The sequence below is a fragment of the Triturus cristatus genome, chromosome 7 (genome assembly GCF_964204655.1).
Source record: "Triturus cristatus chromosome 7, aTriCri1.1, whole genome shotgun sequence".
In the NCBI taxonomy this organism is placed as follows: domain Eukaryota; kingdom Metazoa; phylum Chordata; class Amphibia; order Caudata; family Salamandridae; genus Triturus; species Triturus cristatus.
The window spans coordinates 64,912,237-64,933,626 of record NC_140590.1 but is presented as its reverse complement, the minus strand read 5'-3'; the positions used below and the strand labels follow the sequence as shown (position 1 = coordinate 64,933,626).

The following is a 21,390-nucleotide window of genomic DNA, read 5'->3' as shown; positions in this document are numbered from 1 at the left end:
CTTAGTAGCGGCTCTGAGGCACTTTCTAGGAACAGATGGGGAGGGTGGACCCTGATTTGTGAGCGGGGCAAGGCTCGCAAGGCACTGAAAAGAGGTTGGACTGCTCCATCCAGACACTGCTACCATGTAGGTAGATCCTTGAGAATGCATGGATCGTGGAGCAAACGCCAGTTCGATAGTTCAATAGGGCCTCTGCCAGCCAAACTCCTTCCTTGTGCTCTATGCGGGGGAGGCGGGGGTACAAAGCCCCGGTCCCGGGGAGGTCTGCTCTCACCGCCCAGTGGGATCTTAGGCCGCCCAGTTGTCTAGGCAGTATTCTTATATTCTCAACATGGGCCTTTATTGATTTCACCCAAGGCCTGCCAACCGGCACTCCGTGCCTCGCCTGGGAGAGAGTGTGAGCCCCCAAGCCTCCCCTTTGCCAGCAGTCACCACCTTGGGCATGGGCGTGCCACCCCCCCCACCGCTTTCAGTGGTCTGAATGTTGGTCCAGGCGTGTTGGGGTTGAAGCAAGGCCCCAATATGGCTGTCTGGTGTGTTGAATGGCAAAACAAGCTCCGTCTCTCCTGACGCCGAGACCTCCGACCAGCCGTGCTTGGTGATTGTTCCTGTGGGGCTGCCACAGTTGTCAAAGGCGAAGGGGGATTGGAGTCCCAGCTACAGGCTTTTCCACACTGCAAACGCCAATGTTCTTTGCCGGTCCGGGAGCCCCCATCCTCCCCGGCCGCCACTCTCCTCACCTCCATCTCACATCATGGTGATACCCCCGGGCTGCTCCGCTCCATCATCTCATTTCATGGTGGCTCTCTCACAGGTTCATTTGCTGTCTGGAGTGGCCGCACTGCTTATTCAAGGCCTACGCTTAGGTCCCAGTCAGCTTCAGTAATGTGGGTCGCGGTCCATGCAGCACTCTCCGCAACACCGACCTGCCTGTGTCCGCGATACACAGCCCTTCTCCACCACCTCAATATCCCAAAGGGGAGTCCCTGCTGTGACCACGCTGCCGGGCTAAACTGCAGTTAGCGACGGGCTCTTTGTTGCCGCCCCACGCCAGCGATGTTCAGTCGGCCGCAATTGCCGCTCACAGCAGCTCAATGTTCTCTGCCAAAGAAGCCTTTGGAGGTCGACCTACTAGCGTCCACTGCTCCTCCAGTGGTCCCAGCGGTCAGACGCCATGCAGGTTCGCCGTTGGCCCCTTGAGTTTACAGGCATTACTCAGGGCTGGCTCACACGTGCGAGTGGAGAGAAACAGAGGCTCGTCTCAACCAGGCCCCATCTTGGCCACGCCCCAGGCCCTCGATTGTTTTGACACCATATTCCTATCACATGATTTTTTTGTTTCTGATGTTCAAAAATGTGATCCCAAAACAAAGATCAGACGCCATAGGTGACTGTGGGTACTGGGGAAAGAAGTGAAAGAAATGTGTAGAATATAGAACAAGGTTAAATAATATGCCATTGAAAAGATATAACAAATAATAGCCATGGTTTAATCACTACACTAGTCCTAGCGAGACAAAGGATAACACAGAAAATACTAATTACCAATTTTCAAAGTATTGAAGGCAAGTGACTTAGCTGTATAGAGAAACTGCATTTGTTACGTCCCCACCAAACATCTGAGGAGGCCTCAAGCACCCCAATTAAATAAGCAAAACAAAGAGGGTGATCACTCGGGTTACAGTGCACTACGTTATAGGACTTCTTTTACCCATAGCCAATATTACAACCATTCATCATGCTCTTCAGAACTATAAGGCTCTTTTTGTTAGACAAGCTTAAACTTTACTATGTCAGTGAATAAGCAGAACTCATCCGTTCCAAAATGGACCAGGTACCACTACACAGTTGCTTTTGACACCAAAAAATATTTATTATCCTGCTTTTCACACCATAACATTATCCCTTCTCCCTTTTCCACTGAAGATGTCTGATTTGGTTAACACCATACATTCATTAAGGGCCTTATTATCAGTGGTCTAACATAAATCTTGGGTTACCTAAACCAACCATGCTCTGTAGTTGAAATAGCAGTCATAAATGCCCATGATGATGCCACATGCTTTTGGTGTTATGTAAAAACATATGACATGCTACTGAAATATTTATAACTTGCATGATGCTAAAGTGTATTTTGAATCTAAAGAAAACTGAACAATAACTATTTGTGATAATGAGCTAAATTCAGTAGTGGCAGAAGTCAATGTTCATCAAAGAATTACCATTTTCAGGTAAGTTATTGAACAAAGTAATGACCATAGCAAAACTTTAGAATGACAACTTTAGAATCAATCGGTTCACCTGAGTTAGGTGCCTTGCTAGGTAAGCGATCAAAAACAGTGGTACTAGCATTTTTTCACTCTTATATTAACTCATTTCTTTATTACCTCTGTAGCATCAGATGGTGCTTCATCCAGGCGAACTAAAACAATATGCCCCACTGTATGTGATGATGTTATTTCTCGTTCCATAGCTTCAGTTGTGCAAACTGTTTGGCCATTGCCTGGATTGTACATTTCTTTCATTCCATCGTAAAACACCCAGTAGTTATCACTATACAGGCAATGAAAGCATACTTAGGTGCCGATTCCGATCCTGGAAAAACCGGGTACGAACCGTCGGTCGGAGCGTTTTCTCCGTCCGACTCGTACCCGGTAAAAAAAACGTACGAACTTGCAAGTACGTTTCGTACGGAAACACCATTTCCGTACGAATCAGAAAAAACACCGACCGACTGTAAAAATACATACCAATGTGATCCGGGACAGCGCCAACGTGACCTCGGGACGCATTCAGGCTGCGTTTCACGAACCAGGAAGTACGATTCGTACCAACAGCAGTCCGGACGGCAATATTTTTACGGCACCCAAAAAGTGCCGGAAAAGCGAAGTACGTCGCGATGCGAGCGGAATTGGGGGCCCGGTACGCGCCGTACCCCCCCAGCCCCCGTAAGTACGTGCCGTACCCCCCCCAGCCCCTGTAAGTACGCGCCATACCCCCCCAGCCCCCGTAAGTACGCGCCGTACCCCCCCCAGCCCCCGTAAGTACGCGCCGTACCCCCCCAGCCCCCGTAAGTACGCGCCGTACTCCCACCCCACCCGTGTATGTACGGAGCGTACCCCCACCCGTGTATGTACGGAGTGTACCCCCACCCGTGTATGTACGGAGCGTACCCCCACCCGTGTATGTATGGAGCGTACCCCCACCCGTGTATGTACGGAGCGTACCCCCACCCGTGTATGTACGGTGCAGACTCCCAGCGCGTAGCATACATGGGTGGGGGTACGCTCCGTACATACACGGGTGGGGGTACGCTCTGTACATACACGGGTGGGGGTATGCTCTGTACATACACAGGTGGGGGTACGCTCTGTACATACACGGGTGGGGGTACGCTCCATACATACACGGGTGGGGGTACGCTCCGTACATACACGGGTGGGGGTACACTCCGTACATACACGGGTGGGGTGGGAGTACGGCGCGTACTTACGGGGGCTGTGGGGGGGTACGGCGCGTATGCGGGCACATGTCTCCATGGTTGCTATAGCAGTTCGGTCCGTACTGTGTTTTTTCCATACGGTTGTACAATCGGACGCACGGGACGGATCGTACTTGCGCGCTCGGACTTCAGTTTTCCGATTCGTACGGAAAATCGTCCGGGGACCTGTTGGACACTTTTTCCGACCCCAGGACGTGTTGGGGGAATTTTCCCAATGCGATTCGTATGGACTTTTTCCCATATGAATCGTACTTGCCAGTTTGTACGGTACTTGTACGATTCGTACGGAAAAAAATCCGGATACGATTCGTGCGGGGAACATTTTTCCAAGATCGGAATCGGCACCAAAGTGTGCAGCAGCATGGTATGTGATGGCCACTGGTTTATACCTAGTTTAGGTAAAAACATAGTTGATATAAGTTTTTAGCAACATTTATTTTTTTATTATGCATGCATTTCAAGAGATTGTATCCTACGAAAGCTCTATCAAATTTGCATTTTTCTAAACAATGGACAACCAGAGGAATGGAGTAAGGTAATTGAACTGTTTATATATCCCAAACCTAATTTGATCCATGTTGTGTCTGGAACTCAAAGCTGGTATCATCGACAGGAATATCATAGGTAAGAATATCTTTTTAAGTGGAGTTTTTAATATCGATGAAGAAAATTTTGCATGTCATTTATTGTAGGATGTTTGATAATATATGTTTAGTATTTATTTAATAATATGCTTTCATGTATTATTTCTTAGTAACCTACTCCATTGTTGTTTATGAAGAAGTTTACTTTAAATTGTAGCATGCCGTATAATATTTTGTTTTGTTTGCTAAGTCTAGGAGCAATTTTGGTTGCAGATTGCTCCACTCGTTGTTGGTAGCTTTGCTCTTTTTATAATGCTTCTATACATTTATAGAGTGTAGGTTAGATTCTGCCTAGTGGGTAATGGAAGTCATTGTGCCATCCTTCCACTTCATTGCATGTTTGGCTTCCTGTCGTAATGTGCTGTCATGGACATTCCTTTATAGTATCTGGAATTTTTGCTTGAAATCTGTGTCCGGAGCAATGCAGTCTGTTAACCCAAGTGTCTCTGAAATAATCCATTAGGGGGGCGTAGTTTTTCTTAGTTTTCTCGGTAGAAATGACTTTTTATTAGCAAACTTTTGTGGTTAGCTACCTCTGTGACAGGGACATAGGCTAGCAATATATTTATTTATTTCATAAACAAATTAACTGTTTGCAACATATTTTACACTTAGTGCAGATTGTTAGAGGTAGCTCCATATGCTTTGATTGAAATGGTAGGAACATCCTTGTATGGCCGTGTGAGGGTACATTTTTTAAATTGTTTGAATTTATTTATTTATGCATTTTTATAAAGCGCGGACTTTACCCGAAGGTGTCAGAGCGCTGTACAATAGAACCAGTTACGTTACATGAGAGAAATGTTACAAGATTGAATGTACAAAAATAGCAGGATACAGAATCAAACACAGCAGGCAAGAGGAACACAATATCAAACACAGCAAGCAAGGAATGTACAAAAAATAAATAAATGTAACAAATTTACAATGACTAACGAACTTCCTGGCGGGGTCTGAGAATGAAGGAATTAGTTCTGAAAGTGTCTTTGGAATAGAAGAGATTTGAGGTCCGCTTTGAAGATCCGGATGGAGGTGGTTGCACGGAGCAAAGGAGGAAGTGAGCTCCAGATTCTCACCGCATTACCTGAGAATGATTGAGCCATCATTTTTTCCCTTTTGAAGGAGGGGGGCTCAAGCAGGAACTTTTCTGCATTCCGAGAAGGTCTCAAGCCTCCGGACAATTTAAGTTTATTCGCCAGATAGCGCGGGGAGGAAGAGTGCAAGGCTTTGTGGGTGATGCAAGCCGTTTTGTAAATAGCTCTAGCCTCGATGGGAAGCCATCGGAGAGAAGACAGGATAGGAGTGATGCGGTCACTTCGTTTGGACCCTGAAATGAAGCGAGCTGCTGAATGGAGGATGGATTTAAGGGGGGAGAGGTGAGACTTGGGAAGGCCAGTCAGAAGAGAATTACAATAATCCAGTCTACCGAGAACTAGCGATTGGACCAAGGTTTTTAAGTCTTTCTCCGGGAAGAACCGACGAATCCCCCACAGAAGGCGCAGCTGATAACGTGCGTTCTTGGCAATGGAGTTGATGTGTGTGATTAGGTTGAGTCTTTTGTCATGTATGACACCTAGGGATTTAGCGCAGTCGACAATGATGGGTTTACTGTTAAGTAAATTCAGCTGATCCATCCAGGATTGAACAGGAGGCGGGGAGAGAGAGGTAGAAAGGAGGAGGAATTCAGTTTTCGAGGGATTGAGAATGAGTTGGTGAACTAACATCCAGTTGTGAATAGAGTTGAGAGTAGAGTTGAGTAGTAAGAGATCTTGAGAGGAAGACACCTTGAGGTAGATTTGGGTGTCATCTGCATAGAGATGGTAGAGGATTCCAGATTTGCTTAGGAGTTTCCCTAAAGGTTCCAGATAGAGATTAAACAGAGTGGGTGCAAGGATGGAACCTTGAGGGACGCCTTGACCAATCTCCAGTGGAGAAGAGAGACTGTTCGCAATCTTGATCATTTGGGATCTGTCCGAGAGGAATGAGGCAAACCATTTAAGCACTGTGCCTTCCACGCCCATTCTCTGTTGAAGCGTGTTAAGGAGGGTGTTGTGATTAACAGTGTCAAAGGCTGCAGATAGGTCAAGAAGAATCAGAAGGCACGATTCCCCCGAATTGAGTATATGCAGCGCATCATCGATCAGTGCTGCAATTTTGAATAAAGCCAGCTTGGAACACGTCAAGGAGATTATTGTCCATAATGTGTTGGGAAAGTTGTTTTGCAACACATTTTTCTGTGATCTTTGAAAGAAAAGGGAGATTGGTGATGGGGCGGAAGTTATTGAGGTTGTTCGCATCTGCTGAAGTTTTTTTAAGAAGAGGGGTAACCTGTCCTATTTTGAGGACAGCTGGGAGGGATCCTTGACTGAGGAAGAGATTAACTAGCCTGGTCCAATAAGAGAGAGTATTGGTATAGAAATCATTGGCGATGACACTAGGTATTGGGTCAGAAGAATAGTTGGAGGGTTTGGTTTCGAGGATGCATTTGAGGAGGTCATCTTCTGAGATGGCGGCAAAGTTCTGCCAAGTGACTAAGGATTTTCGCTCCTCAATGGTGGTGGGGTGGGTGACCTGATCCACCAGTGATTTGACCTTTTCATCAAAGAATATAGCAAATTCAGTGCTTTCTTTGAAGCATCCTCAGGTTTGATGGTTTGGGGAGAACAGTTTGGGTTTTTGATGAGGTCGAAAAGTTTTTTGGGTCTGTTTTTAGCTGAGTTGAGGAGGGATCTGAAATGTGATGCTTTTTCATGGAAGATGTGCTTGTGGTATTTGGATCTTGCTGAATGTAAAAGAGAGAGATTGGAGGTGGATGGGGATTGTCTCCAATATTTCTCCAAGATTCTAAGGTTTTTCCTTTCGTCATAGACAGCTTTATTGAACCAAGGTGCTGAGGGGGTGGGTCTTTTCCTTTTGCTTTGGAGTGGAGCGACATTGTCGATTTTGACTGCTAGGATTAAGAGGCAATGGGGAGTGAGATCGTTGACATCCGCGTTAGGGTCTAGACTAGGAAGTGAACGCATAGCAGAAGCACACAGAGTCTCAAGATCAATGTTTTTAGTGTTGCGGAACCAGGTAGAAGCCCTTTTAGGTTGGCCGAGAGTTATAATGTGCGAGAGGTGGAAACGGAAGGGAATGAGGAAATGGTCTGACCAGTCTACATGGATAGGGGGAGCAATAGTAAGCTGGTCTGGTTTAGAAATAAGAAGGTCCAGAATTGAGCCCTTGGCATGTGTAATTTTCAAGCAGTGTTGGACAAGATCGTTAGCTGAGAGAAAGGTTGCAAGCTTGTTGGCAGCCGAGTCTTCCACGGAGCCCCAGTGGAGATTGAAGTCACCTAGGAAGATCTGCCTGTCGCTTTGTGAATATTGGTCACTAATGAAGTCGGTGAATTCCTCCATGAAGGAAGAGCAGTTACCGGGCGGGTGGTAGATGGCATGGAACCTGAAGGGTGAGCCGTGATGAACTTGAAGTTCTAGGGATAGGCATTCGAATGTGCGGAAGAAAATGGTGGGACAGGCTTTGATTTGAAGGGAGTTTCTGAAGATAATCGCAACACCTCCCACGATCTTGTCTGTTCTGTTGTTTCTGAGGCTAGAGTAGTCGGTAGGTATCAGAAGATCAAACAAGGTGTGAGAGGAGTCATTAAACCAGGTCTCAGTGAGAAAGAGCATGTCGAGATTGTGGTAGGTGATAGTGTCAGAGATTTCCAGTTTGTGTTTGGTTGCAGATCTGCAGTTGTGGAGCATACAATGTAGCTCTGACGCAACTGTTTTGGTGATGGGAGTGTTTGGGCTGATAAGGGGGATAGGGATTAGATTCTTCAATAAGGGTGCCCCTTGGGAGGGAGGCTGGTAAGTTCTGACCGAAGAGATGGTCTGAATGGTGAATTGAGCAGAGTTGTTAGGAGAGGAGTGTGGAGGGGGATGGACGTTGGTAGTCTTGTAGCTAGCCAGTAAGTTGGTGATGTCTGTGGAGGACAGACTGTGGTTGGCTTTATTGGGGCACCCTAGCAGGGAACTCCTCTGGATATTAGGGGAGGGGGATATCTTAGCACTTAAGAGTGAAATGGACGCTTCAAGCTGGGACATGGAAGAGATGAGAGAATCAAGTTTAGTTTCCAGGGATAGGTGGGCTGAGCACAGAGTGTTGGGTGACTCAATGGTTAAGGGAGGGAGTGGAGTAGGCGGAGGAGGACAGGGGGATATGGGGACCAGGGAGAGAGTTGGGGTGCGAGGGTCAAAGGTGGGGGAGGAAGTGAAGTAGGCAAAGGAGGACAGGGGGATGAGGGGGACTAGGGAGAGTGTTGGGGTGTAAGGGTCGAAGGTAGGGGAGGGATTGAAGTAGGTGAAGGAGGACAGGGGATGAGGGGGACTGGGGAGAGTGTTGGGGTGCAAGGGTCGAAGGTGGGGAAAGATGGTGGTAGAAAGGAGTGGATGGAGTTACAGTGATATTTTTACTGGTGTTGAGCAGAGGTGAAGAATAGAGATCAAAAGTAGGAGGAGAAAATTGAGAAGTAGAAAGGGAGGGCGAGAGGTGGAGGGAGAGAGGAGGGGGGGTTAAGGGAAGGCCAGGGATACGGTAAGATGAGAGGAGAAGGGGCTGTACAGGGAAGGGAGGGAGGTCAATGGAAGGCCAGAGGAATGGGGAGAAGAGAGAGGGTGCAGGCCAGGTACCATGGGCTATGAAAGGTGAATGTAGGGGGACAGGCACCAGGCAGAGTGGGGGGTTGGGCTAAATGATAGTTGTGGGAGGGGTGAGGGACTGTGAGGTCAAAGGGAGGGAAGAGGGCGGAATTACCAAGAGGGGAAACAGGGTTGTGAAGCATAGGAGGAAGGACTGTAAGGTCAGAGGGAGGGAAGAGGGTGGAATTACAAAGAGGGGAGGCAGGGATGTGAGGCATAGGAGGGAGGAGTGTAGGTCGTAGAGAGATGGGAGGTGTAAGAGCAGAATTGAAGGTACGAGGGAAGGGGAAGGGCAGAAAGGGATGAGGAGAATGGGGGAGGAAAGGGGATGAGTAAGGCGAGTTGATCGGAAGTTCTGGTTGTAAGAAAGGTGGATTAAGTAGGGGGGAAATGGGTAGGAATAGGGGCATTAGGGGCAGGAGATGGAATTGGAGTATTGGGGAGATGCAGGGTGTGGAGGGGAAGCGGGAGGTAAAGCAGACGAGGTAAGGGGGGATCAAGTTGGAAAGGGGGCAGAATGGGAGGGGAGGGAGCAAGAGAAGGGGTATATAAAGGGTAGACCTGTGACTCCGGGGAGAGCGGTCTTAAGGAATGTATGGGGGTCATGGGGGAGAAAGGGAGAAAGAGGACAAGCAAGAAGAAAAAGAAGAAGAAGAATCAAGAGCAATCGTAGTCGCAGGGGTGGGACGAAGGGAGTGGAAGTAGTGGTCAAAGAGAGAGAGACAGGAGTCTGCAGCTTAGATCATGACAGTGCCATTATTATAAAGTGTAATGGTGAGAGAGCCATTAAAGCAAGCGGAGGGAGACATTTTTAACCGCTTCCCATGTGTGAAAGAAGAGGAGGAGGAGACGTTGAAGGAATTGAAGAAGCTGGAGGACCAGGAAGCGATGTCGTGAGTGAAGAAAATGAAGTCATTTTTGATCTTCCCTAGACGCCCATTATGGAATTGGTCAACAAAGAGGGAATCTGGAAATTGTTCAATGGTGTTATGCTTGAACTTTTTTGCTGCTGCTTTGGACAGATTAGGGAGATAAATTACTTTGAAGCAGTTAATTCCAGACTTAATTCGAATGGAAGCCATGATAAGGAGATGAGGTGATGGCGTGGTGTGGGGGGTAGAAAAAGGGGCCACTAGGGTAGCGATAGCGCAAAGAAGTATAATAAGAGGGGGGCGCATATTCCGGAAATCGAGTGAAAATAAACCAACAGGAGTGAGGTCAGATCAGGACCAAAAGGAGATACCTAACGAGGCTAAAAACAGGCAGGAAGGTAGAGGGGAGAAGCAGCATCTGAATATTTTAGGGGAAACCAGTGGTCAGTGGGATGTAGCAAATAGGATTAGCGTCATGATTTCTGTGAATATAGTGAGGCAGGGTGACGGGGAGTCTGTTTCCTATTACAGAAACAGGGAGCTCAAAGGGTTGTTCAAAGATGGCCGTTCAATTCTTATCTCTTGAGGTAGGGTCAAAGTCCTTCTTTGATTACCGCTGAAACATTGTAAAAGTAGAGCCAGGGTCCTTCTTTAGTTTCAAGTGGTTTTATTTGTGGTTGAGTCTTTTGTTTATTTCTCTATAGCAAAAAGGCAGAGTGAAGTTACATGGGCTCTCCAGATAATGAGCCTGCCGTCGCAAGTCTCATTGGAACAGCCTCCTCTGACTCCGCAGGCTCCTTCAATGCTGTTGATCTCCGTAGGCGGACTGTCAGGGTCGGCCAGTTTCCAGACCAATCTGTGGTACTCCAAAGAGGGTCAATCTCCGGCTGCCATTTTAGGTCCAGGCAGTTTTAGGTCTAGGCATTTTCATGTGAGGGTCATGAAGTGGCGGAGTTAACATGGTGAAGTAATCTAAATTGCCCACCTCTTGTTGAGGCGTCAAGCTGGGCTGAATGTCTATCAGCACATAACTTGGAAGGTTAAGGACGCTGTTGCGGGGGTTGAATGCCAGCCGCCAATTTAGGTCCAGGCATTTTTCAGTGAGCGTGAAAATTTTCATAACACTTAACTGTGGCACCAGGAGGGGTGAGGCAGCTAACAGAGCATCGATTACAAGACTGAGGCACTAAATGGCTATATAAACATGGATTGCACGTGAGGGTCTCTGCTGCAGGGGATGATTGCCGGCTGCTTGTTCAAATTCTATGATTATTTTTTGTGGGTAGTAGATATATTTTTTTATGTTTAGTGTGGTCTAAGAGTTCATAGTAAGTGCTGCTTTTTTATTTGGTGGTAGGGCACCTATAAAAGGAATATTTGTGTTGTGATGTTATGTTATGTTAATTTATTTCTTCTATAGCGCTCGGCTACTCCAAGGAGCATCCCGGCGCAAGTGATATTCACCATGTATGTTGCATTTCTGAGTGAATGGATTGAGACACATTTTGAAGGTGTACCACTTAAGTTCCCATCCATCATCTAGGTTTGACAATGGTATAGTATTAGTATGTTATTTGCTGTAGAAGATATTAGGATTCCTTTATCATTGTTTATGTTGCCATATAATAGGAAAAGTTCCTTGTAAGGTGTCATTAGGTATTACTAAGTCTAGATATCTTATAGGGGCAGGAGGAGTATTGCTGGTGCCTTTTTTTGCTTGTGCCATTAAACATTTTTAAAGTAGGTATATGTGTTAGTTGGCCTATGGTGCATTTGGGGGCTTTAGGGAGTATGTCTTTTAGGGTTTTGGTTGTGGGTTCCTGGGCACTAGTCCATGCCTCTCTTAAAAATTCAACTGACTTACCTGCAGCCTTGTACACTGATAATTTGAAGATCGTCAGGAATTGGGGTGTGATATGTGGCATTATTTTTTGTTGGTACTGAAGCTGCGATAATCAATATGCATGGCAGACCGTGCTCAAACTTTTTCTGTTGGAATACGTCCTCATACCAGGACACTGTATCTCTTTCCTGAGAAGAAAACTTAAAATTTTTAATCAATCTAAGGCACGTGATGCGCAGTTTCAAAAAAATGTAAATATACCCTTTAGATAAGTGGTATTGGCATGACAGTAATCTATACTGTAACTCTTTATGTTGGTATTATTTAGGACAGTGTTACCAACTTGTTGACAGAATAAACAGCTAATAAACCCTCATTCACCATCAATTAATAAATCTTTATTAGAATTGTTAACAGAACACTGTACTTGAAAAACCAACATGAATGACGTATGACAGAGTAGAAGAGGGCAATAGTTGAGGAAGCCATCTATGTAGCCACTGATCTTTGAGGAGTTAGTAAAAAAAAAAGATTTAAAGACCTTACATCCTGAAGGTCCCATTCCAAATTGCCCAAAGTCAAGCGTGAAAATTCCTGGGCTTGAAATTGCCAATTCCAGATGGTATCTCCAACCAAGATCTGAGCATTCTGAGTTGAAGTCCACAGAAAGAGGAATCGCTTGCTTGACCATGAGCTACAGGGATAAACAAGAAATGTTTTCCTAGCTTGTGGCACCTTCCTCTCATATTTACCACTTGCCCTGATCATGTGATAAATGTGAGTTAGATACCATAGTAGATAACAATTAATGAGGTGGTGGGTTGGCCAGGGTGTCAGGTGAAGGGCCAACTATGGTGTACGTGGGGAGCATTTGCAAGCTTATCCATGCTGTGGAAGGGCTTTGATTAGGGGATGCACTAAACCTCTCGTCCCTGACTCAGCCACAGAGGTTTCACCAAACGCATTTCACACTAGGTGAAACAGAGTCTGGTGCCCCAGCACATGGTAATCTTTGATGTAGGGACACTAGGTCATTTAGAATTCGCCTGAGTAGTATGCTCTCTGGCAATGCTGATGTGGTCAACTCCTTAAAAGTGTCTGAGTGCAAGAAGCTTGAGAATTTGATGTCCTTTGGGAACAAAAAAACATAATCTTAGTGAAAACAAGGATGATACACTGCTACATGGTGTGGATTGTGGTCATATGATACGAAATATATTTTACTAGACAAAAATGCAATGATTCACAAGGTCTGAGGGAAATGGAGAACATACTATGGACTTGATAAAGAATTAAGTATTTCTCCAACAGCGAGGGAGTAAAAGGACAAAAAACCCTGAGGAGTGAAGCGTGGGTTAGCCGATTGGTTGAAGATAAGGGGTACATGTGGGAATGGCAGGGGGGGTCTTACTTGGGAGAAACTGCTCAGCTATCTACATGTGCTGTGGGCATAGTTTTGTGCCTTTTGTAAATGCACTGGTCCATTATATGATTTCAGCTCACAAGTTCCCATAATAAGTTAAAAGGTTATAATGCTAGATCAAATTTAATTCATGACCCTGGTAGCAAGATGGCCGCCGAGTAGGAGCTCTTTCCTAGAGCTCCTGGTTAGGGATTACCTTATCGGTAGATATCCCTCGGATAACCAGCCATCCAAACACAATTGTCACCTACAATCTGCATGCGACACTCAACACAGCGATACTGACTTTTGAAACCACTTACCTGCTGTGAAACTGCTCTCCCAGGATCAGTAGAGCCTCGACGACTCATGTGCCCCGACGCTCTTGGCAATCTCTGCCCACCGGGATCGACGACTTGCGACCCTTCACTGATCACGACAGAGAAGGAATCGATACTGAGTTTTGAAGCCACATTCCTGCTGTGAAACTGCTGGCCCAGGAGCGGTAGAGCCTCGACAGCTCATCTGCCCCAATGTTCTTGGCAAACTCTGCCCACCGGGATCGACGACATGCTACCCTTCACTGATCTCGACAGCAGGGATCGTCCGGGACGGACCTGCCCTATTTTCACGATCCTTGCCGACGTTTGACAACCAAAGCCGTTGTGCCCTCCTTCTGCTCATCCACAAGCCACGGATTGAGAAGGGCCCAGTGGAGACTGATCCACGGCTGAGACGACCCCAGCCGCCATGAAGCTGACTCACCCCCCAGGGATGGTATTGATCTATCCTGCCAGAACTTCACCTCCAAACCGCTAACTTTGCCTGCCTGACAGCTTTTGGCATTCCTCTCTGCCTCACCCCTGGTGGCCTCGCGACGAGTTGGACTTGACTCTCGGAGACTGAGGTCCGCTGCTTTCTGGGCCATCATTGTCGATCTGGGGTCTGGATGTCGGTCTGTTGCCTACCTTGCTTCTCTGCTGACCTAGACGGTCATCTGGGACCGCTCCCTTTGGGACCGTCCCAGCGCTACTGTGACTGCCCTGGTGCCTACTGCTTACTGGAACGTCGCGGGGCGACTGGGACAGGGCAGCCATAAATCCGGTACTGCCTGCCTGCGTCGACTACTCCGTGTTTAGCCTGCTGACGAGTGGAGGTGAGCTAGCACCTACTGTCTCCCCGTCTAGTCTTTGCAGACCCAGAGTCAGCTGCACCCGTCTTCTGCTTCGACCCCTGCCCGCTGTCCTGGGGCTTGGTATGCTTCGGTTCTCCCGCCTGCCAGCTGACCTCCCTGCACACCACCTCGACTCTGCAGCTGACGGTCTACAGATGGCTGGGGATGACTGCCTCCGGTCTATCCTGCCTCACATCGGCTGCCACTTTTGATCTTTGCCGACGGGCTTGCTTTGACTTTGGCTCTTAGCCCCTCTCACTCCCACCACAAGCTGACTACTTTAAAGAACAGCTCCGTCATGAACAGGACTCTGACATTCCCTATACCAAGGATGTAAATCGTCGCCCGGACCTTGCTTGCAGACCTCTGAGCCCCCTAACCTCCTTCTTTGCTTTGCTTGTTGTCCTCTGAGCCCCCCAACCTCCTATCGTGAACCGGCCACCGCCACTATGAGGGTACTCGTAGCTCTCGGTCTCCGGCCCGGTAACTACTCTGCCCGCGGCTGCTCCCGCTTCAGACTGCTTAGGGAGCACATGAGAGCGCACACCTCCGACGCAACAAGCTGCCTGGTCTCGCTCTCCTCAGGCGTGCTGATTTGATGTTCACATATATCGCATTGCCACGCCACGAGGATGGGGTAAGTGCCAGCACATTGCCTTCACTATAATATCTCAACCCTGATTTTCCTAAAATGGCAGCCCCCTGCCCAGAATTGAAATAACCGGATTAACTGTGCATTCCCATTTCCTCACCGGTGACCTTTCTACCCCTCAGAGCTTCTGCCGAGCTCCAACACTATTATTTCATGATTGCAGGAACCCACGTTTTCTCATTTTCCTGCATGGTCTAAAAATCCCGCTTCCTGTTCATCGATGCCTCAGCAGGCCGTACTACTTCATGGGAGTCCTTCCTCGCCTGCTGAGCTCCCCCGGAGCTCCAACATCATGTTAACATGTTTGTAGCATGACCCCTGTCACCGCTTATGCCTTATTCCTCCATAAGGGCCGATCCCTGATTGTAGCATGACCCCAGTTACCGCTTAAACCTTATTCCTCCAAAAGGGCCAAACCCTGATCAAAGGTACTTCCGCAGGCACATAGAGCCTCTTGGAAACTCCTTTTGGCTCCCCCAGGCATCAATGCTAATGGCATTACCCAAACCCTCTCTCCCTCACGCAAAGCAGTTTATCTAGGATCCCGCTAGCCATAAAGGTCGATAGCTCACCCCTACTCCCACAGTTTGACGCGTTTGACCACAGATCTGTAGTTGAAGGTGTTGTGGAAGCTGATCATCATTGGCCCTCTGCCTCCTTCAACTATCTGCACCCTTCAGAGGTCCTATTACTCCTATTACTGTTTTCACTGCTACCATTAGCTTTAACGCTACGGCCCTCTTCTGATCCCGCATTTCCTTACTTGACACACCATCGGTGAGGATTACACTCAGGAACCCTGTATACCATGACCTCTCATCTTAACCACATGACCTACTCTCTTTCCATCATGCCCTTCCTCGCTCAGTCCAGAATGGACCTCAGACTAGAGAAGTCATGGACTAACAGCTACATAATTAAGTATCCGAATAACCTCTCCAAAAACACGACAAAATCTTTGAAACATAGAAATTCCAAAATTTGCAACTTAGTTATATTCATCACACTTATCTTACATTTGCTTGCCTCACTATGACATACCCCGGACTCCACACTAATGCCCCAGCTGCCATAAGGCATATACATCTTTTTGTCATATGGTCTGAGACGTTCTGGTTGCAGGTAACAAATTAGGAAAGCAAATGGGCACGCAATGGGAATCTGTGTAATTGGAAAGTTTGCTTGCTGGGTCTGATAGTCATGCCTAGAAATTGGCAGGTCCAACTGTAAGTTTGTTGATTCTGCCCTGTTGCTTGGCAAATAAGTAATATCACAAATCTGGAAGGCAGCACAGCTTCCTGCTCTCGAGAGTCAGAAAGCAGAACTTTAGAAGTGGGTGCAGGCTGAGGTTGCCACATCATGATGCCTGAGGCTTTGAGCAGGAGCAGATAAAATCATGGTCAGCTGGGACTCCCTTACCTTGGAAAAAGAGCTCAAATCAGACAATAGACTGCCTTGAGTGTCGTGGCCTCTGGAGTTCAACAAGATATGGGGAACAACATCCAAAATATAGAGAAGAAGTTCATGCCTAAGCCTGGCCTTTCTCTCCGAGGGTCCTTAAGTACTTGCCTACTTGTGATTGGAAAGGCCCAGAGTGCCAGCTCCAAACTCGGAGCAAGATGTGTATATGTACGAGGTGCTTAGCCAGTACATTACCTCTTAATTCATGAAGTTATACTCTTATTTGAATATGTGGATGATCCCCGATTTCCTGGTTACTGTATTATAACTTTCAGGCACAAGTTGAGATAATGTTGGTGTTTTTTTTTAATTTTTATATTATTCTAATGAACATCCATGAATACTTTGTACTGCATCATTGTCTATTGTTTTGTTTTGGATATTAAAAATCTATTAAAGATGTTAGTGTCAGGAACACTGGGCTTTTGTTGCAGTCGCCACCCCCCACAACATTTTTTCCCTCTTTTTAGCTACTAGATACTGATTTTCAACTCGGACAGGGGACCGATGCCTGCAAACCAGACCTCAGTGCCTGTGCTCTTTCCCTAAAACAAGGTAAAGTCCAATTGTCTTACAATTGGCCAAGTACTTCAGCAGACATGTAACTCCCTAGTAAATGGTACTCCAAGTACCTAGGGCAGAGGTACAAAATAGGGTCTCTAAGGGCTGCAGCATATCTTATGCCACCTTAAGGGACACACCTACAAATTCAACACAGACTGCCAATGCATGCTGCGTAACATGGTGCAAACCATGAGTGAAGACTTGGCATGACACACTTCCGTGTGTCATGCCAAAGTCACTACATATAATATATGTAAGTCACCCCTATAGCAGGTCTTTGAGCCCTAAGGTAGGGTGCATTATATTTTATGTGAGGACAGATCTGCATGACCAGATATGCACCGGTGATGTGTAGTTATATTACTAGATATTGCAAGTGTGCAGGTACGCCATCTTAAGGTATGTACTGGGAACTGCTCCAAATGAGTTACCCAGCTACATAATGATTTCACTGAAACATAGGGTGTTTGGTATCAAGCACCTCGTATTAATAAACCCACACTGATTACAGTGATGGATTTATTAATACATGCACCCAGAGTGTACCTTAGAGGTACCTCCTGAAACCTACTCTGGAGTTTTGGCTGACAGGTCCAGTCCAAGCTGCCACCACAGATGTGTTTCTGACCCCCTAGTAGGTGAGAGCGCTGCTCTCAGAGTACAGAAACATTGCCTGCTCTGGGGAGAGGTGTTATCACTTCCTCCTCTAAGGAAGGCTGGTAAATTAGCATTCCAAGGCAGGAAGCTTCAAAGAGCCTGTCGCTTTTGATATGCAAATGTAGCTTCCCTCAGAGGCGAGGGGCTGCCAAACCCCCCTCGTCTACACCCCATTTGGCACCAAGGCATGCAAGAAAATTATCTATACAGGAGGCTTGTTGCACTGCCAGGCTGGACACAGCTCTAGGGTGACCAAGCCTGAAGTGAACACCAAATTTAGAATTCCACCATCTTGTGTGCGGTGGAATTCGGAATTGTTTGATAGGGTAATGCCCTCTCCCTGAAGAAAGTGGTCATCTTGGAGGTGTGGTGACCTCAGAGATAAGAAGCACATTGGCTACTTCCCCTCACTCCCCTTAATGGCCCTAAATTGAGTATTTAGGGGACCCCCTGATACCAAGACTACAAACATTTGATGGATCAAGCTCAGAATTGGACAAAGAAGAGTCCCGTCACCAGAACCAAGGATCAAAACTGACTTGGCACCAACCCTGCCAACCTGACTGCTGCCCCCAACAATCGTGGAAGAAACAGATTCATCCTTCCGCTGTGTAAACACCAAGAAACCAGGAGGGCTGCCAGTGTTTCAAAAACTGTATGAGAAAACTCCCTTGGAGTAGAGAAGCTACTCCCCTGCAGCAGCAGGCACCAAAGACACAAGGTGCAAGGTGCAGTCCACCGAGTTGCCACTCACCGGACAGCCCCACACAGCAGCTTCCTAGGAAGAGGACCCTGTGCTACTGAAGATCTGACCTGTCCCCCCACTTAGCTGGAGGACACTGGGACCAACAAAAGCCGCACATGACCAATACATGGGGTACTGGACCCCAGGCAGAAAACAAGGCTTGTTGTGTCCAGTACTGACACCAACGTTGAAGAAGACTAACCTGCACATCAAGGGACTTTAGGGACACAGAGACCCACAACATGAGTGGCCCAGCTGTCCTGTTTGTATCTTTTCTGCAAAACAAAGAACAAGACATGAGATTGCAACCGCTACCACACAACGCCTCAAAGCAACCATGCACCTGCACTCCACAGCCTGAGTCCAGAGGAAATGACGGTGACAACAGGGTCCCCAGACCCACAAGAGCTAAGCCCACACTTGGGTTTGCCCACACTGGACTTCCATTCGCCGCCTGCTGCCTCTGTCTGTAGACCCCTTCCAAAACAAGTAGCTCCTTCATCAGAACTTGACGTCAAAAGACACCACTGCACCCAAGCCCTACAGCCCATGGAGAAGTAGACCAATGGTGCCCATACATGCCCGAGCACCTCGAGTGTCGAGCCCCACTGTGGGTTCCCCAGACTGTTCTCCAGGTCCCAGCTTGCAGCCTCTTTGTAACCAAACCGTTCCCTATTTAAGTGAATGGGACACCCAACACCGTAACACACCTCTACACCCAGTCGCCCCTGAGCTTTCTAAGGTGACCTGTTAGAGTGGCCTTGGACCCTGCAACATACTCACCGTAAGTCCTCAAAAACAGTCCTGTAAGTCGTTGTCAAATGCTCAAACACAATACATGGTTTTCCTCCATAGGATAACATTACCGCTTGAGAAATTGCACTGTGCCCACTTTTGAAAACTGTAAAAATTCATAACTCGAAAAGTACTTACCAAATTTCAAGTTAATTTAGTGACTTTTGTGATTGACCCTGACAAGGACTGTGGCTGTTGCCTTTTAAGTAAAATAGAATGCGACATATCCACTGCTGTTTGTTTACCCACTTGCTAGAACCGGTGTGTAGACTAATGTCTATTACACACAGATGACAATTTCTAAAAAATGTGATCTTGACAAGATTTTCCATAGTAATGTATTGGAGGAAATGAAATGTACGTTTTAGGATTGCCACAGAAGAAACATTTTACTTTTTATATAGAGAACTGTGATCAGAATGAATGTTGGAGACTAGAGTCAACAATTTCATGTACTACCTTTTTACGTGAACATAAAATATTAACATTTGAACTACTCAATAAAAGAGGTTTAGGACGAGTGTGTATTTGAGGGACACTCTTTACAGCAGCAAACATTTAGCAAGTTTATGTGGTCAGAATGTTAGGCAGTCCTCTTTACATATTGCAAAGAGTACTGGGCATAATGTTGGTTTTTCTCATTTGGCCTCTTGTATGCAGCCACCAGTAAGGTTCATACAATATATAAATTGTTAATGGAAATGTTACCCTGAAATCTTCCTTTTACATTCAGAAGTATGTCCTGATAGCCAATTGTCCATCACCTCCTGAATTTTTGTGAGATCATCACAACTAGAATACATAAAAAAATATTACTCTAGTTTTCACATTGTTAGTTATTAATTGCTATCAAAATGGATCCAATTTTACATATTCTCAGTAGTTAAACATATAATTATCAGTAGGTTTGATGTTATCTTCCAAAACAGGAAACATTATCACATTGCAATGTAAATGTTGCCTGTTTTACAGAAAAGCTAAGGGCAGAGTTTTGTGGTTTGAACCACCTTTCTGTAAAAAGACCCCAGAAGTGTAGAGGGGAACTTCCTTTATTAGGACCAGTATGAAAATGGGTGAGCCAAGTTGATCTTTATTGGAGAAAGGATGTTTACTTATTCGTTTATAACTTCATAGGAATGCATTGGCTTGAAAGTGGCACAGTGGGCACAAGTGGAACCGTTGCTTGGCTCAGGATAAAACTTATGGAGCTTCTAGGGGGATGTGGTATGGGTGAAAAACAAAATACATCTTCTGAGCCAATGTGTTTTTCCTATAAGAGAACCACAGTTAGTTATTTGCATGGAACTATATAGGAATGCATTGAGATGAGGGCAACCTGTTTGGTGCCACCTGTTGTGGCAAATTTTGCTTGGCTCAGGCAGTTTACATATCAGAAGTGTAGAGGGGAACTTCCTTTATTAGGATCAGTGTGAAAATGGGTGAGCCAAGCTGATCTTCATGGTAGAAAGGAAGGTTACTTATTCGTTTATAACTCCATAGGAATGCATTGGCTTGAAAGTGGCACAGTGGGCACAAGTGGAACCGTTGCTTGGCTCAGGATAAATCCTTATGGAGCTTGTAGGGGGATGTGGTATGGTTGAAAAACAAAATACATTTTTGCGAGCCAATGTGTTTTTCCTATAAGAGAACCACAGTTACTTATTTGCATGGAACTATATAGGAATGCATTGAGGTGACGGCCACCAGTTTGGTGCCACCTGCTGTATCAAATTGTGCTTGGCTCAGGCAGTTTACATATCAGAAGTGTAGAGGGGAACTTTCTTTATTAGGACCAGTATGAAAATGGGTGAGCCAAGTTGATCTTCATTGGAGAAAGGATGGTTACTTATTCGTCTATAACTCCATAGGAATGTATTGGCTTGAAAGTGGCACAGTGGGCACAAGTGGAACCGTTGCTTGGCTCAGGCTAAATCCTGATGGAGCTTGTAGGGGGATGTGGTATGGGTGAAAAACAAAATACATCTTCTGAGCCAATGTTTTTTTACTATAAGAGAACCACAATTAGTTATTTGCATGGAACTATATAGGAATGCATTGAGGTGAGGGCAACCAGTTTGGTACCACCTGTTGTGGCAAATTTTGCTTGGCTCAGGCAGTTTACATATCAGAAGTGTAGAGGGCAACTTCCTTTATTAGGATCAGTGTGAAAATGTGTGAGCCAAGCTGATCTTCATGGTAGAAAGGATGGTTACTTATTCGTTTATAACTCCATAGGAATGCATTGGCTTGAAAGTGGCACAGTGGGCACAAGTGGAACCGTTGCTTGGCTCAGGATGAATCCTTATGGAGATTGTAGGGAGATGTGGTATGGTTGAAAAACAAAATACATTTTTGCGAGCCAATGTGTTTTTCCTATAAGAGAACCACAGTTAC

At 46.3% G+C, this 21,390-nt stretch overlaps 1 long non-coding RNA gene across 1 annotated transcript; it reads right to left on the bottom strand.

The window, feature by feature from the left end:
* Positions 1–2,102: 2,102 nt before the first annotated feature.
* On the bottom strand, positions 2,103–19,795 carry LOC146808824 (uncharacterized). Its single transcript, XR_014965492.1, has 3 exons — positions 19,705–19,795; positions 3,848–3,891; positions 2,103–2,575 (listed from the first exon to the last, which is right to left on the bottom strand). It is a non-coding gene; the product is annotated as an uncharacterized LOC146808824 (long non-coding RNA).
* Positions 19,796–21,390: the final 1,595 nt, after the last annotated feature.